Consider the following 19,043-nt stretch of genomic DNA (forward strand, 5'->3'; position numbering starts at 1 on the left):
ATTTTAATATCACAGATATACTGTATGTCACACCCAGGCTTTATACATGAAAACAAATAAACTTTTTAAAAGTTCTTTTTATTTTTAAAAATTTTATTAGTCCATCATAGTCATTTTCACCCATGCATTGACCACCCCTCTTCTCTAATTATTTCCCTTCTAAAGAGTAAGTTATTTTTGTATGATTACAGGCATAGCCCAGAAGCGTCTGACGGGCACCCTCATCAAGGTGGTGCAATAAGAAAGTGATACATGTAAGCAGTTTTGAACAATGTGGGAAAATATATTACCCTAGGTGGAGAAAATGAGAGAACTGTACACAGAATATGATCTGCAATATATGACATCTATTGTATGGTCAACATTTTAAAAATAGAAAAAGAAAGTTTGTATTAAAGGTCATTATCTCTAGGTAGCTGATTTTATTTTCTCCTTGACGTTATTCTGTATTTTTCTCCCAGATTTCCCACAATGGACATGTATTCCCTCAACAATACAATAGTCATTATTTCACAAGGTAAGCAAGTGTTATTTGCTCCTGTCCTTTTTGTGAGTTTGAAAGGGACCTTAGTTGGTGGCCAAAAGGTTGCCTGGAAGCCCCTTTGAACACAGATGGTCTTTTATTCCTCTTGACTTCTTCAGATCAGCTTCCGCCTTGATCTTATGATAAGGGACCACACCTGGGCCATTTTTTGAGCTTGGTGGAAACTTAAAAAGATGTGGGCTTAAGAAGATACAAATTCGAGAATTAAGTACTAATTAAGTTCTTGGACACAAATCACTTCACACACTCCACTTAGAGGATTTGTTTAATTGACTGAGGAAATAGTTTGAAGGAGAAGAGCATTTCTTTTCATTAGTGTTCAAATTAAGTGCAAATTATAGAACTTGGGCTCCATATTTCCTAAAGATAGAAGCTTTGGAGAAAGAAAGAAAAATTAGGAACGGAACTTAGTTTAAAATCAGAAACAAACACAGTTTGGGTAGAAAAGTTTGGGCAATTTTCTACATGGATAATTTGAGAGCAGCCAGCTAGTGCTGGGCTAGAAATGACTTTTTCTTTTCCAGAGCTCAGGTTTGCAGCCTGAGATCTATTCTGTGTTTGTTTTATCTCACATTCAGCTTGATTCTTTAATAAAAAAGTCTCTCTGGGCTAAGAAGACAATGTGAATATTTGAACCAAGTGTCAGAGGCCTGGAAACCTACTTTGAGGAATTAGGTGTTAAATGACTAAAGATAGCACCCACAATTACATGGACTGGATAAAATTACAAGGGTTATTAATCTGCAGGCTTCAGGGCTTAGGATGGCTATCAGGTGAATCAGCAACCGATTTCTCCTGCATCTTACATCCTTGCACAATTATAGCCAATGCATAACTATAATGTCTATCGGGTCATTATATTAATTTGTTGTGGGGATTACTTCTTGGGTTCTTAATTGCTTAAATTTTGCCTCTGAGTCTCAGACATGTTGGGCAGTTTAGACAGGCAGGTTTTGTTCCGCTCAACTCAGCAGGTGGTGAGCGCCAGCTATGTGCCCAGCTATGAGAATGAAGAAATGAGAAAGGCAGGCACTGATGTGAAGGGACCCACAAACATCTGGGTCACATTGCCAGGTTGACCCACACAGGCCACACCAGTATGTCAGAGATATGCCAGGTATAAACCAATGGAAAACCATGATGACTGTTTAATTGGAGCAGGAACTCTTCCAGATCAAACTGGGAAATAAAAAATTTTCAAGAGGAGCTGTTGGAGCAGATTTTTAAAATGTGAACGCTCCTGTCTCGGGGAGGCCCAATTTCACTGAGGCTGCACTTTGAGGAAGACTGTGGTTCTCAAATGCCAGCATGTAGGAGAATCTCCTGGAAGGTTGATCCAACACAAACTCCCCCAGATTTTGTGACTCAGAATGCCTGAAGTGGGGCTTGAGATTTGCATATTTAACAGGCTTGCAGGTGGTGCTGACATCCTTGGTCTGGGGACTACACCTTGGGAATAGGTGCTCTAAGAGGAAAATAGTAAAGAGCAGGAGCTAAGCAAGGGCAGAGCTTTGGCTGTGTCCAGCTGTAACCTATTCCCTGGACCATAAACTACACCAGACTTTGTCCTCCCTCACCTTGCATTCTGTCTTTGTACAACCTTTGTATCAGCAGTCATTGTTCACTGCCATAAGTGGAGGTGCATGATCCGGCTTGGCAAAAGACAGTTCTTTGGAAGAGCAGGCAGGTGTGGACCATTAGTGGCAGAGGGATGATCACCTGCAGGAGAAGATGACCTGGACTGTCATCAGCAGTATCTGCTGTATCCTTCGGGTTTGGAGGTTGGGGGCCAGATACAGACATCTAAAAGGACATAGATCAAGAATCTATGCTGAGCTATGGAAGCACATCTTTACCTCTGCTTTAGCTCGTGCTGCTTGTTTGTACTTTTGGCCCACAGATTTTTCTAAAGCCTGTGCTGTGAGGGCATATTCTGGGGCTAGAAGATTTCTGCTGAATAGCTCCTTGAGGTTAGCTTGAAGTGTTTGCCTTGTAGGAGTGCTCAACGCATGTGGTTCTCTAGAATTTTTTTTTTTTCTTGACAAAATAGGATGCTTTCCCAATTGATATTGTATAAGTCACAGGAAGGCTGTCCAAAGCCTCCTAAACCGGAGTAACCATTATGCAAGCTGTCATACATGACTAACCCATTATTACGGCCTCAGAGAAGCTGGGGGACTCCCACCTCATTTCTGGGGGAGCCCATTTCACACCTGAATAACTCTTATTTAAAAAAGTTAGCTTGATGCTCATTACAAATTTGCCTTTGCTAAAAGACATTCCACTACTTCTCGTGAAGCACCCAGCCCCCCTAACAGAGTCCCTTCCTTGTCATACCAGAAATAATTCTTCCTCCTCCATGGTGCTTACCTCTTTAGTTAATATTATAAAGGATAGATCAAGGGTGGATAAATGTAATGTGGGTATATTATTTATTATAGTCTTCTTGAATTCCCACTTACAGTAATAATGGCAGGTAAAATTCATTCTGTGTCTAAGGAATCAATTTGCTATTATACTCCAACTGTCATCATTTTCACATTAATGTAACATTGCAGGGGATTTGTTACTGCAAATAGAAATTGTTAGGGCACTGTCCAGTAGGTAGCCACTGATGCCAGAAGGCCCTGGGTGATGGTGATGTCATGCCATGACTATGAAGTATGCCAGCTGGGTTGATGTGTTCACTGAGAAACCCTGGGGTGCAAGGGGTATGCTAGAGGTGCAGACATCCTGCCAGTTCCTTGGGGAGTGAGCTCAGCTTGGCACCTGAGGCCGTGGTTGTGACCAAGCGTATGTTGTGGCCACTGTATAGTCCTTTTAAGCTTGAGGCTGAGGGGCAGGGCGAGCAGAGCGTACATCTTTGGAGTCTCACTTCCTTTTAGGTGGCAGGCTGCCTCACCCTCATTTACCCATCTGGATGGCTTCATGGTGCCTGTCTTCACTTATCCAGCAGCTCAGCTTCTCAGACAAAAAGATGAGAACTAGGCAGTAGAACTCTACGCTCTAACACTACCCTGCATCTCCAGTGGCCTTTCTCCAATCTCCTCCTCCTAAACTCCTTCTCCTCTATAGCTCCCTTCTCACCTGGCTTCTTTCCGACCCTCTGCCCACCTCTTCTTTGACATTATTTCTGCTTTTACTTTACCCATTGCCTTGTAATTATGAGGATTCTTCAACACTTGTCCTAGTTCTTCCTCTTATCATCCCCATGGCAGTACCACCTCCCTAAGGATGACCCCCGCTTCTTGGTCTCTGGCCTTGATGTAGCTTTCAAATCCCCATCCACCCTGATAAGCTCCTGCTACTGTTTCCCCCAGTTGCCCCACAAGAACACAAACCCAGCACGTCCCAAACTGAGACCCTCCATTCTTCACTTGTTTTTTATCCTTTGTGTCTAATTTCTTTTCATGGTGCCACCTTCTCCCCAAGTACCCAAGAGTCAGGGAGAACCTCCCTTCCTGTCAGTGTTGCTAGGTTTGCCTGAAATTGATATCAGATCATCTTTTATTCTCATTCCAAAATCCCTGGAGATAGTTCCTTTAAAATATTTTTAAATACTTTTTTTGAGTTCCCGGAAATGTACTGAGGTGACATTCATGAGATACAATAGCTATTTTAAAGTGAACAGTTCATTGGTATTTAGCCCAAACTTGGTCCACAGTTTCTCAGATCAGAAGACTAATAATGAGACACCAGATTACAAGATATCACCGTGCTGTGATGGAGAGTCTGCAGGTGCCCATTACTGGGAGTCTTTCCCCTGCCCCTCCAATGTCCTTGAGCTAATCTTACTTTAAGAGACAGAAGGAGAGAAGTTCATTTTCTGGAACATACCTTCTAGAAGAGTTGTAATTCATAGCGCTTGGAGGGAAGTGCTCCTGTGGGTGACAGAAAGGCCTCCAAGGAAAAATAAAGAAGTGTTTATGGATAAAAACTGAGCTGAGTCCTTCTTGCATGAGCAGGAAGCCATCTGGGGGACACAGACTGTTGTGGGTATGTGAGTGCTTTGTCCTTGTACCTCATGCAGGCACCTGCCGCATGCACAGTTTATGTAAGTTTGGAAGGAGAGCCTTGGGAAGAACAAAATATCAGAGTGGAAGATGCAGTTTCCAGAGACCTTTTGTTTGGGAGAATAGTCTGGTTGCTAGCTATTTTCTTTAAGGCCTAAACTTTTGCAAATGCAGGAAATACATACAGCTGAGATGGAAACTGGGGGCGATCCAGTCCTGGCTTTCCTATTTGCCAGATGTGCAAGTTGCAGACTAATTTATCTCTTTGAGTATCTCTGTGTCCCTATCAGTAAAACAAAGAGTCCTTACTCTGAACTCTTGGGCTGTGTGTGAAACTGGGTCCACTCCTCCCATAGAGCATGAATCTATGAAGACATATGATCTGCCTTCCTTCTTGGTCTACTCCATGTGTATGTGAGTCTCTCTATCCAGATCTACTGTTCTCAGTTTGTGGCAGTCATATTCTACATGAATCTCTGGCTGGTCTGCATCATCTTGATTCACTGGACTAAGATAGCATCTCTTTTATGCATAACTGGGAACTTTTCATTTTTCTATGAATAGATCTTTGGTTCAGCTCCTTACAAGCTGACTGACTGCCTTTTGCCCTCCACCTATGATTATATTTATGTGGCCATCAAAATCCATTTCCTCTTTTCTTTTATGTCTCCATGAGAATATTTTCCTAGACCCTCTTGTCACAGGTGAGCCTCTGTTGAGTTCTAGGCAATAGAATGTGGGTAAATGTGAAATACATATATCATTGTCAGGCCTGATAAATAGCTTATTGGGGAAGACTGAGATCATAGGGTTTGGTGCAATTGTGAGAGCCTATGTCTGAATCTGTGTTGGACTGTTGCACGCATGCACAGAAAGTATTCATTGTTTTAAGCCTCCAAAAGATTGGGATTATTTAGTACAGCAGTTAACCTGTGCTGACTAGTAACTGCTATGTGGTTGGTCCTGGTCATACAGAAGGGAAGGAGATGGTCTCTCCCCTTGGAGATGCCTCCAGTCTGGAGCAGGAGTCTTTGAGATCTTGTCTTGGATGAGAGGAAGTTTTGGCTGTGGGTAGCAGGACTATTTTCATCCATAAGGATATGCTACATTAGGATGAAAGGGAAGGGAAAATATGAAGACAAAAGGGCTCAGAGTAATATAAGCAAACATCCAGAATCAAGACTTAGTCTAGAAATAACTTTTGTTTTCTCAATGAAGGACTGGGATCTTTCTACTTATTCAATCTTCACACTTTCCATTAACCTCTTCTCTGGGAGACACTGGGATGAGCTGTCCTGACCACCTCATGATAAGCAAGAAATTGAACTGTTACCAGAGCAGCCTGGGACACGTGGGCTCCCTGTTTGACAGAAGCCAGTTCCTGTCAGCTCTCAGCTTCCAGAAGACTTACTTGTTGATATTTGTTGAGAGAAGGAGATGAGGAATTTTTGATAATTCACAACTTGATGAAGCAGCTTTCAGGGAAAAGTTTTGCAGAATTTGATTAAAAACTTGCCCTGCATGAGGTAGATGTTGTTACTCTTTTGCTGTTATTTTTCAATTTGAAATTATGGCATGGAGTTTTTGAGAGGTAACCATGCAGAGGAGGGCGTTAGGCAAAACAGGTTTACTCTTATAACCAACAACCCCAACATTTGGTTACCTTAATATAATAAAGCTTTGTTTCCATCTTCATGTTCAGGGTGGGTTGGCAGAGGAAGTGTACTTCACATAGTCATTCAGGACTTTAGATTCTCTAACTTGTGGCTCTACCATCCTCCAGGTTTATGAAATTCAGTTGGCGAATGGCAAAAGAGAGAATCAAGGAGGATTGGAGGTTCTTATGGGCCAAGCCTAAGAATTGCCATTGACATCTACTTTCCAGTGGTCAGAATTCAATTTACTTAACTTCTAGGGATCCTGGGAAGTGTGATCTCACAGTGTGTACAGAAATAGAGGAAATGGGGTAGGACACATAGGTGGCAGTCTCTGTCATAGAAGATCAGTCATCTTTCAAAAAAAGTTGTTTGAGCCTCTTGAAAAGCCATTGTCCATGGGTAAATACAAAGTAAGTCAGCTCATACACCAAAACTATCATGTTCAAGTGGGACCTGAATTAGTTTTATTCCTGAGACTTCTGAACTCAGACTGAAGTCTTCAGTTTTATGTGAATTCAGGATGGAGCTGAGCCCTTGGGAACCTACTTCCTGTTAGGTGGATGAGTTGAATTTCAGTGGTGCCTGTCTAGGACATAACTACTCCCTCTTTTCTTAGGCACCTACCATAAGTCTGTAGAAGACCCTCAATTTCCCAGCACTCATTATGGAATAATAGCACTGAAAGTTTTCTGGCAAATGGAAGATAGTTCATGGTATTGAATTAATCCGTCCTGATGCTAAGAGTGTGTTAGGATAAAATCAGAATGGTATTTGGCAGAGTTGGCTTTTTGTATAACTAAATGTGGGACAAGGATGCTCCTCTAATGAAGCCTGGTTAGAAGCATTTACTAAAAGGTGGGCTGACAACACCTTTGCAACTTGGAGCTTATTGCTACATGTTCCCATTAATTTGTTTCACATATGAGGTGCTATTATTGTTCAATTTTCTGCAGCCTCACACTGAGTCTCCATTCTAGTAAGAATCTAGAAACTTCCTAATTCACCTTTGCTCCAGCTCTGGAGAAATTATTTGTAAGCCTAAATAGAACTGAACAGTTTTCAGCAAAGCAATTTTCTGAATGTGGAGGAAAGTGACCAAAAACCAAGAGGAGCTCACTGATTTTAGCTTTAAAACTCCCTAACCCAGATTGCTATACATTTGAAATTTGCCACCCTGACCGGATGTCTTATCCCTGGAGAAAGACACTCTCAGGAAAAAACTAATACAATAGGATTAGAGAGTCCAGAATTCTTTTTTCCTCCCTTAATGACCTTATTAGAGAAATAATACCCTTTGTAACAATATAGTTGAAAACTCCCCACGGAGTTACTTAGACTGAACAACTGATTCCTTGGAAAGAAATTGGTAGCTGTCAGCAATGTTCGGATTTGAATCAATCCATGATTCCATGGCCCATATTCATATATAAACATGAATTTTTTAATCTACATGCATTTGGTATTCAGTTTTGATTATCTCTTCTAGCATAACATTAAAATGATTGCATGACACAAAGGAGTGTGTTGGTTTTCAGTGAGAGCTGAACCATTTGGTGGTTCTGCATCTACCCATAAAGTGAAGTAAAGAATTGAAGCTATTATTCAGATCATTATTTTTCATTATTATTAATTAACAGTAATAATAGAAGCTGCTGTTGGTTAAAGACCTGCTCTTTTCCCAGGTGTTTGCCATGTATTATCTCTAGTCCTGCCAACAGTCCCAAGGCTCAGATGTGTTAAGTGGCTTGCCAGAGGTTACCCAGCCAGGAAGCCACAAAGAGAGACAAAGTGAGATTCAAAGCTAGTGCTATTGGCCCCAAAGACTTTTCTCTGTTTTTATACAACAGCTTTAGTCACATTTAATAAAATGTACACTTTATAAGTATACAATTTGAGTTTTGATGGATGGGCACATCTGTGTAACTGCCAATCCTGATTGAAGCATAGAACGTTTTCATCTTTTAGAAAATCTTCAGGCTCCTGTGCAACCCTTCCTCCCACCCTCAGCCCGTGTGACTAAGGACCCAGTTTGCGTCAGTAGAGATTAGCCTTACCTTTTCCGGTACTTCATAAAAAAATAGAACCATGCAGTCTATTCCTGTGTGCATCTCCTTTTGCTCAGCATAATGTTTTTGAGCTTTACCCAGATTGTTGTGTAAATCAGTAGTTTATTCCTCCAAAACTCTACCGACAGTTTTTAAATTGAATCCCTCTTCTGTGTATGTTACAGAAGAATTGCTCCACCCAAATTCCTTTATAATGCTAGGTGGGGTAAAGGTGTGGACATCAGATCAGATGGGGGTGCTGTTTTATGGGATCTGAAAAGACTGGGATGAAGGGGTACCTTGAAATTTTACTAGTTTATTTGCAGAATGGAGATAAGGCAGTCTTCTTTGTGGATTTACTGTAAGATTGCATGAAAATAGGTACTCGGGAGTGCTCTGCTGGGCACAGAATAAGTGCTCAGCAGCTATTAGCAATAATTTGGCCCCAGGCCTAAGGAATGAGCTCAAGATTGGACACCATTTCTCAGCAGTTGAACTGCCTAGAGGCATTAGTAGAGACGAGCATTGGGGACACATACCCAGCCGATAATGTCTGGAAACCCATCTGGCCTCACGGTCCAGGGAGATTTTGAAGAGTTAGGGTTTCTTCGTAGACTGATGGAGTAAAGTAGATGAAGTACATAGATATTAAGTGTATTGTTCAATAAATTTTGATAAATACACACATTCCTATACAGTTTATAATCTTACGAAGACAGAAGACATTTCCACCGCTCTGCATTAAGTAATGAATGCTTCATGCAAAACAACAAAATGGCCATCAGTGAGATGGAAATTGAAAATAACCAAGGGAATTTTTGTTTAACCAAGGCTTCCCCAGAAAGCTCCCTTATGCTCTTTGATCTTACTTCTTTACCTCCCAAGCAATGTATCTACAGTGACTTTTATTAGATGAGTAAGAAGTCCATTCTAGAGCACCACATGAATGGGATATGTGGTGATCTTCTAGGGGAGAACATGGAGACGTTTGTAAATCCTGAGTGCGTGCTGGATATTATGCTAACCACATTGTATCACGTATTTCATTCAATTTTCACAACAATCCCATAATGTATGTGTTAATATTCTTATATTACAGATGAAGAAGCTGAGATTCAAAGGAATTAAATAACATACCTATAGCCCTATAGATGAAAAGCGTTTGCTAGGGACTGAAATATGAAATTTTATGTTGAAATATAATCACCAATATGTGGTATTTGGAGGTGGAGCCTTTGGGAGGTATTAAGTCACTTAAATTAGTGGCCCTGTAAAAAGGACCCAGGAGCTACCCTGTCTCTTCTGTGTGAGGGAACAGGGAACAGAATGGTCCTATAAATCAAAAGGCAAGGCCTCATCAGACGCGGAATCTGCAGAGCCTTGATTTTGGACTACCCGGTCTCCAGAACCACAAAAAGCAAATCTCTCATTTCTTTCATCTGTTAGTCATCTAGTCTATACTATTCTGTTACAGCACCCTGAAGAGACTGAGACAGAAATTGGTAACAAGGAACTGAAAATATGGAGGTGGCTTTGGAACTGGATAATGAGGCTGGAAGAACTTTGAGATGCATGCTGGGAAAGATTTTCATTATTTTGACCAACCCTTGAAAGGTAATTCTGAGAGGACTTAGAAGGAGCAGAGAGCTGTAGAGAAAACCTTGACCTTCTAAGGGAATACCCAAGTCATCCTGAACAGAAGGTTGGTAGAAATATGGATGGTAAGGGCCTTTCTGATGAGGGTGCAGATGGAAATGAGGAATGTTTTGTTGGGCAGTGGAAAAGGGCAGTCCTTGTTAGAAAGTGGCAAACAACTTGGCTGAATTGTCATTATGTTTCAGTGCTTTGTAGAAGGTAGAACTTGTGAGTGATGAAATTGGTATTTCAGCTATTTCTAAGTCAGGTTTTAAAGGTATGAATTCTTGACAGCTTATAGTAAAATGAGAGAAGAAAAGATACCTTAGTCTGTCCATAATGCAAAACACTGAGAATGCTAAGATTCTGACCAAGCAGCTATTTGATGGCTAGAATAGAAGGAGTGAGTCTTAACAGGCTGTAGAAGCTATTGGCAAGACAATGGAAGAATGACCCTACAGTCCATTCCGAGACCACCCCTATTACAGGGGCATGCAGCAGTTTTAAGTGGAGAATCACAACACCTGCAGGATTTCAGTACACCTTGTTGCTGCCTCACACTGTGGATCTGATCCCTGCAGTCTGGTGCTGAGCTCCTTGGTCAGCTCAGATGGGTTTCTATGACCTCAGTGCAGCTCAGGCTGGAAGGTTGCCAGGACAGGGGCAGCTCCTAAACTCAACTTTAGATCTGTTGTCTGTCTGCACAAGCTCTGTTCTTCCTATAAGAACACCTGACTTTTCTTAGTCTTGGTGTATTGCGTTTTACATTATGCTGTATCATATTGAAAACTGCAGCACCTCTCAAAAGATAAAGAGAACCACTGATCACAGGGTGATAATTGGAGGATGGTGAGATGTGGAGCAAAAATTCCCTTGGTTATTTTGAATTTCCATCTCACTGATGGCCATTTTGTTGTTTTGCATGAAGCATTTATTAATGACAGATTGTTCACATTTTAATAATATGTTGGAGCAATTAGGGAAATTGCAGAGGACTGGGTCTGGGGAGTGTGATCATGCTGAAATCGGGAATCCATTTATTTAGTATCACTCTCTGTACTTACGCAGATTTTTTTCTTGTCCTTTCACCCTCCTTCCTTCTCTTCCATCCTTCTCTACCTCATCTTCTCCCTTTCTCTTTCTCCTCACTCCTCCCCCTTCTACCTTCTTACCCTCTCTTATATCTCTTTCTTCTCTTTCATGGTATCTTTTTTTCTCTCGCTCTGTCACTCTGTCTCTTTCCATTTTATGTGCCTGCTTTTTAAAACCTGCTTTACTTTTTCTGTTGAGACAGAGCAAGAATGAGAACTTTACATTGCCTGAGAGGCTTATGGTGTTATGAGAAGGCCATTGGCCTTCCAGAAGTCCTCATGTGTTGGCAGGTGCCTGCCGCCCTCTGTAATATATGTAGGGGAGGCCTGGAAATCTCTGCACACCTCTGCTTCTCTGCAAAGTACATGCGATGCTTCCTTCCTTTCCCCTTTTCTCATTCATTTGCTCCTTCAGCAGATATTTGCTGGGTGCTTTCCGTGTATCAGATACTGGGTTAGATGTCAGGAGGGGAACAAAACACATTTGGTCCCTGACCTCTGGTCATTTAAATTCTAAAAGAGAGATAAAGAATAAAGAATCGCGTGTTCAGCTGAGGGTCCTATGACTGTCTCCTGAACTCCCGTGTGGCTATCACACCCATGTTGCCCAGTCCGGAGGCACAGGCCCATTTCCTGGCTCTATACTTGATGTCACAAAGTTCTTGCTGTCACTTTTATTTTATTTCATTGCTTATCAGTAAATATTTGCAGTGTATAATGATTACATGTACCGGGGGGAGTTTGTACCTGTACATAACACATCTTCGTGCTTTGTGTCCTCTCCCCTCTCATCTCTCCCTGCTCCCTCCAACTCGTTCCTCTTCCCATTTGACAAAGCTCTATTTCCATCCCCCCATTCTCTCTCTCTTTAATCCTTTTCCCTTCCCTCCATCTCTTGTTCCCCTTCCAATTTGAAAAAGATCTCTCTTCTTCCTATTATCTATCCTTTGTTTTGCTGTTTATTTATATTTTGGGTTTTTCATAAAAGAGAAGGTATTTTAGAAAAACAACCTTTTGTCTTGAAATAATTTAAGATGCACAAGAAATTGAAGAAGTAGTATCTAGGGTTCCCAGTACCTTTTACCTAGCTTCCCTTAAAAAAACGTCTTACATAATCAGAGTATAGTGCCTGAATCAGGAAATTGACCACAAACCCAGAGACTGACCTTACTTAGACTTCTCTAGTGTTGACACTTCCTTCCCTCCCCCCATCCTCCCCTCCCTTCTCTTCTTTCCTCCCCCCTCCCCTTTTTTTCCCTTCCCCTCCACCAGCCACTTCTCTCTTTCTTCAGTTGTGTGAAGTTTTATCGCATTTTTGTATTGAAATGACTGTCCTCACAATCAGGAGGCAGAACTGATCCACCATACTAAAAAAGTCTCTGGCATTACTGCTTAACACTCACTATCTTCCCCCATCTCTAACCCTTGGCAACTGCTCATCTGTTCTCCATCACTATAATTTTATCATTTCAAGAATGTTAAATAAATGAAATCAGACAGTCTATAACCCTTTGGGATTGGCTTTTTTCCCTCTGCATAATGCCCTGGAGACCCATCAAAGTTATTGCATGTATTAATAGTTCATTTTGCCATCATTTTTAAAATGAAAGGACTCAGGAATAGGACACTTGAGGAAGAAATTCTTTTGTGAAAATACTCATTTTGTTTCACTCTCAAAGTTAACCTTTACCAGGTTTTTTTCTCCATTAGAGTCCTGCAATAATTAATCTGTTTGAGTCTGATTAGCAAGCTGGCCAATTGGCAGGTTGTTATTTATATTGTTATTTGATTTGTAAATTGTTTTCCTATCGTGATAGCAAAGTCTTTTGTGATCTTTCACTATGGGCTCAAAATGTTTGAGAAGCTCTCTTCAATGTAAAGTGTTCCTTATATTTGTTAGGTTATTGCCAGGTACTGTGCTGAATAACCCCCCAAAATTTAGTAGCTTCACACAGGAAGGTTTTATATTTTGTTCCAGAAACAGACTGTAATGGTTGATACACTGTGTCAACTTGAGAAGTTTCAAAGTTTAATGAAGTGACTCAGCAGAGGGTCAGTGTCCTCACTTTGTAAATATCCTGAGCCTGTGCAAGAGCAGGGCACAGAAATTGTGTGAGGGCTACACGCACCCTATGGGGTGGTAGCCTGCTTACAAAATCAGGGAGGAAAACAGGCTTGCTTTCCCCCTTTTTGCTGCGGTTGCTTTTGCTATCTTCTGCTGCCTTGAACTGCTGTCCTTCACTATGTCATCCTGCCTTTGAGCCAGATCATTATGGACTGAAACCTCCACAAACTGTGAGCTAAATAAACCTTTCCTTCCTTAATTTTGGGATTCAGGTATTTTGTGTCAGCAATGAGAGAAAAGTAACTAAGACACAGACCATGTATATGTGACCATGCTTTATCTATAAAAGGCTTTGCCCCATAAGATAATTTGGAGACCTAGGTCTGAATCTTAGGACCTTAAATTCCCATCTATGAGCCATCAGATATGGCAGAGTGTGGAATGGATCTCATGTTTGCATGGGTTGAGCGTAGAAGTGGAGTGATCCACTCCTTCCGTTGGTTAGAATGCATTCATGTGGCTTTCCTTACCATGAGGAAATGAGATGGGAGTAAGGATGGGAAGATGAAATTCCCTGTGAGTGGCTACATCCCAGAATTCTTTAAATCATGGAAGAGAGAAGCCACAATTCTTCGGGTGGTTGCTTATCTCTGTCTCTTTTCCTATCAAAATTTCTATTTCAGTTTAATATCAGTTACTATAATAAGACCCAAGAGTTCAGATTTTGGATTTGATGATTTCTGTGCGACTGAGGCTAGTCACATCCCCTCTTTGAGTCTCAGGTTTCTTATCTATAATGTGTGCATTAAATTCCATAATTTGGAGAGTTTTATTTTGTGCTAAATTTACTGATCTTGGACACATGGAAGAATCTAAGATCTTGGCTGCAGGAAGGTTGTGCAAATCTGGATTAGTCTGTTATACCAACCCCATACTTACTATTACCCATCATTTTTAACCTAGAGGCTACTGAAACCAGAAACAGCCCTGGGGCCACACAGCACAGCTGCTGTTAGAAATGGGAGGATTTTGACAGTTGAGTCATGAGAGCAGAAAATTCTGCTCATGATAAATAATTTACTTTGAGGACTGGAACACTGGTCTTACTGTCTTGACTAGCTGGCTACTTGAGGAATGCAAACAATTCTAGTGATGTCAGGAAGGAACAAAAAAATCAAATTTATCTTCCTGCTCCCCACCTGCCTATTCCACATGCTTCTACTATCATTTGAGAAAAAAGCTGCAGATTTCTGTTTGCTAGAGCAGTGAATACCTCATTTCCAGCTCGCCGTGTCTCTGCCTTGTCCATGGTCACTGGTAGTTCTACCTGTCAGCATCACAAGAAAGACTTAATATTGGTTAACCGTGTGCTGATTGATGTTGAGTTTACATCCATGGTGAAAAGGGAGGAGGAGGTAAAGCCCAAATGTCTTTTCAGCAGTTCTCCTACCCCTTTAATTGACAAGACCTGAAGGAAACCAAGCCAAACTTGTGTGTCTCTGTGTCAGGTTTCATTTTGGGTTGTACGTATCATTTCTTTCATGTTTCTGAAGTTGCTTTTCTACCTGCCTGGGGAGCAGAGCAGCTCAGCAACAAATTTAGTTCTGTGTTGTTGGGGTTTTCAGGGGTCGGTGCAACTTGGATGCTCATTAAGATTACTGAGGCTCATCATTTTTAATGTTAGGCCCAAGGTAATATTTAATGAGGCTGAAAAGTATATTAATAAAATTGCTTGTAGTAATTAGCAGAAAATTATAATGCTAGGGTGATGGGGAGATTTCATAAATCAGTTAGAAGTGATCAAGACCAATCTCAAATGTCACTATTCATTATTTTTTGCTTTCAGTCATCATGAACTATGCTTTTGCATTTGTATCTTTGAGAAGGAAGTCATTGATTGGGTTCATGCATGTTGCTATTATTTTATTTTCTACTGAGTATCATAAAGAGAACTAGATAGATGGGTCTTTTGAACAATTTGTAAAAATCATCATGCTGCTCACTAGAGGCAAATGAGTTATCTATTATTCTACCTTTGTGGCATAACTGAAAAGAGGGGCTATCAGAGACTACTGAGTCCATATGACTTCTGGGAACATGAGATCAGAAGAAAAGATATGACATTAGAAAACAGATATGGCATTAGATAAAAGATATGACATTAGAAGGTGGTGGAGCTCTTCACCTAGAAAATAGAAACAAAGGCAAAAGTGAACAAGTTCACAGATTTGGGTGGTAAAAGACCAGACCAGGCACCAAGGTTTTAAGATCAAGGTCCTTCCTGGTTAACATCTCCCATTTAATACTTCTATTAACCCTTCTCTACCTGTCCCTGTTTTGTTTCATAAGTAGGATGAGAGGTAAAACTGCTATGAGAAAGACTGCCAGGAAGCCAGACATCTAATCATTATCCCAGTGAGGGCTTAAATTAGGCTTCTTGAGGGTTTCACTGGTGTTTCTATTGCTGTTATCAACTCTGGTATTTTATTTTAGTTTACTTAATTTTATTCCTGCTCAGACTGGAGAGTCTGTGAAAAAACTTAAAAAAGGACATTAGCTCCTGGTATCTCAAGGATCTGAGACAACAGTCATTTGTTGGTTCATAAAACAGAAGTCTAAATTATTGAGATACACATACTCATTTCATCCCCCATTTCCTCTATCCCTTTATCTCTCATTTTCATTGAGAACCTACTCTGTGCAAGGGAGCCTTGATGCTAGTTCCTGGAGACACAGCAATGAGAAGGTACTGTTTCTGCCTTCTAGCCATGGTCAGTATGCAGTCTTTGAGTACTCTGGGAAGCAACTACCCACAGCACATGTTGGGCAGCTCCTTGTTTCAGAAGGAGTAGCAAATTGAACTGTTCAGAAGATGGAGTTATATATCTAGGCAGGAATGTAAGGGCAGTCATTCCAGGGAAGGAAAAGGACACAAAGCCTGGAGTGGAAGTATGCAAGAGAGTCGGGATCTAGGGAACTCCCCAAAGTCCCATAACGCTGGATTGCCCTGTGTGTTGTGTGCATGGCAGGTAACTGTCTGGGAGTTTGTGTAATGTCAGGGAGTTGCTTCAGTGATGAAGATGATGAGGATGGCACTTAAGGAAGCCTGGCCAGATCAGCACTAGAGAGACCATCCTAACAGCTGGTGCCTGGGGTAGATATGAGGGGAAAACCCAGGGGCCAGGGGCTGGGGAGGGAGGCTGTGATAATGATCTAGGCATGAGCACCAATAACAGTGGTCTTGGGGATAGAAGGGAGGGGGTTGATGTGAGAACTCTGAAGATATATGGGAGACTGGGAAGAGGTAGAAGGGACATGGGAAGATAAATCAACCAAAGGGAATAGATACAAATGTGATCATAATATGTGGTCCTTTGTGACAAGTGTGCTTTACTTCACAGAAGTGTTTTCAAGGTTCACCTGTGTTGTAGCACACATCCATACTTCATTCCTTTTATGGCTGAATCATGTTGTATTTTATGTACACAATGTATGCATACAGATTGAGCACTCATTATGTTTCACTGAGTACCTAGAAGTGTTTCATACGTTGGAGTTTTTCAGATTTTGAATATTTGCATAGACCTTACTGGTTGATCACCTTTAATCAAAAAGTCTAAAATTTGAAGTACTACAAAATCTGACAAATTATGAGTGCTGGCATCATGCTCAGAAAGTTTCAGGTTTTACAGCACCCTGTATCTTGTACTTTCAGACTAGGGATGGTCAACTATTCCCACATTGTGTTTATCTGTTCATTTGTTAATGGAGACTTCGGTTACTTTTGCCTTTGGTTATTGCAAATAGTGCTTTTATGAATAGGTCATGCACAAGCTTTTATTTAAACATCTGTTTTCCTGTTTTCAATTCTTTGAATATGGGTAGGGAACCAAGAAATGGGTGGGGGGTATGCAGGGAAATTAGATTTTTAAAAGAGGAATTGTGAAGTGCTGTGTACATGCACCAATTTCCTACATCATGTACTACAAATATGTGTAAAAAAGAAATCTATCTATCTATCTATCTATTTATCCATCTATCTATCTATCTATCTATCCATTCATCTCCAAGAGATGCTGGGAAGTGGGGGGAACTTAAATTGAGAAATGTCATGCATATGTACCAGCTCCCCATGATGAATGTAATCATTACATACTAGAAACATGCACCAATAAAAAAAGAAGTAAAAGAAATTTAAAAAAGAGTGGAATTGCTGAGGCATGCTGTAATTCTACATTAAATTTAATCAGGAAGGAACTACCAGAATAGGGAAATCTATAGAGACAAAAGTATACAGTATTAGTGGTTGCTGAGGATTGGGGAAAGTTGGGGGCCTTGGAGGGTGATAAGTACAAAGTTTCTTTATGTAATGAAGATGTTCTAAAGCTGACCATGTACATATCTGTGACTGTGTGATAGTTGCACATACCTGTGAATATATTAAAAACTACTGAGCTGTATGCTGCATATTAGTAAATTGTGCTGGTACATGGTACATACTAAATACACCCTCTCCAATCTTTTGAGTAAGTGAATAAAGTGCTTTTGTCATCCAGGGAGCTGGTTTATTATATACTGCACATAATACTTTGTTTTACAGAATATCCAGGTGTCCTGAGCTTTAGATTCAATAAATGTGTTCCTTTGTTCATTTATGCTGCATTTTGAATCATAATCTTTGTTGTGTGGCTGTTTCCTGCCAAGCTACCACCATAAAGCCAATTTCTTTTACCCCATACCAATAAAAGACTGTGCTGCCGAGGAGTGGGCTGTCTTTGGGGACATTGGAGGGTCCCATGATGGGAGTCCTGGACTCTTAAATTATATATACTGTGTTCAGACTATTTTTTTTTTATTACTTTGTTTCCACTAAGCTGTTTGTTAAAGTATCAAAAATAGTTTCAGGAATATTCCTTCATTCTTTCATTCCTTCATTCCTTCCTTCCTTCATTCATTCATATTTGTTCTTTAAAATATAGAATCAGAATTACCTGAAAATGTTTAGCTTTTCAAAAAGTTTGCTCTATTTTTAAGTAAAAAAATCTTGGGAATTGTTTTTTGATCTTTTGAAGGTATTTAGTTCTAATTGCTAAAAACGTTACTTACGAAGTAGAATCTATCTATTATCTATCTATCTATCTATCTATCTATCTATCTACCTATCTATCTACCTATCTATCTATGATCTATCATCTATCTAAAATTTTCCCTGCCACATGGCTAAGGCTGAATGAACCAGCTGCATTGGGAGTAGTGTCATTTTCCCTATTTACTCATGTGTAACTTTAGAGCTCACAGGATGACAGAGAATGCTGTTGCTCAATTCTCCCACTTAACAAGCTGTTCTAGCTTGGATCCTGAATGTCCCCCAAAGGCCCATTTATTAAAGGCATGGTCCCCAGCTCATGGCTCTATTGGAAGTGATGGACCTTCTGGATAGGAGGCCTAGTGGAAGGAAGTTAGGTCGGTGGGGTTGTGCCCTTAGAGGGGGACCTTGGCGCTCTGGCTCCTTCGTGCCCCTCTCTTTGTGTCACAGGTGTCATGAATGAACAGCTTCTTCTACCACATGCTTCTTCAATGATGTAGTATGTCACCACAGATCCAAAAGCAATAGGCCAACTGTCCATAAACTGAAACCTCCAAAACTATGATCCAAAATAAAGTTTTCTTCTTTTTAAACTGATTAACTCAGGTATTTGTTATGGTAATAGAAAACCAACGTATCAGCTTTGACTTCTTCACCTGTAAAAATGGGAATTATAAAAGATTAGGAGGACAGATTGAAATAAGTCATGTAAATATTTGGCAGAAAGCTGGTGGCACAAGAGTAGCCCAGTACGTGTTAGCAATTATTCTTACCCAGCGACACTGGCTTGGGAAGATTCCTGAGCTAGTGTGAGTTCATAGAGGTGGATGGTGGCAAGTCAGATCTTATAGCTCTCACTGAAGTGTTTGGTGCAGGGTTAGCAGGCCTCCTACCACCGCCTAAAGC

The sequence above is a fragment of the Chinchilla lanigera genome, unplaced genomic scaffold (genome assembly GCF_000276665.1).
Source record: "Chinchilla lanigera isolate Chin_1 unplaced genomic scaffold, ChiLan1.0 scaffold00044, whole genome shotgun sequence".
Lineage (NCBI taxonomy): Eukaryota > Metazoa > Chordata > Mammalia > Rodentia > Chinchillidae > Chinchilla > Chinchilla lanigera.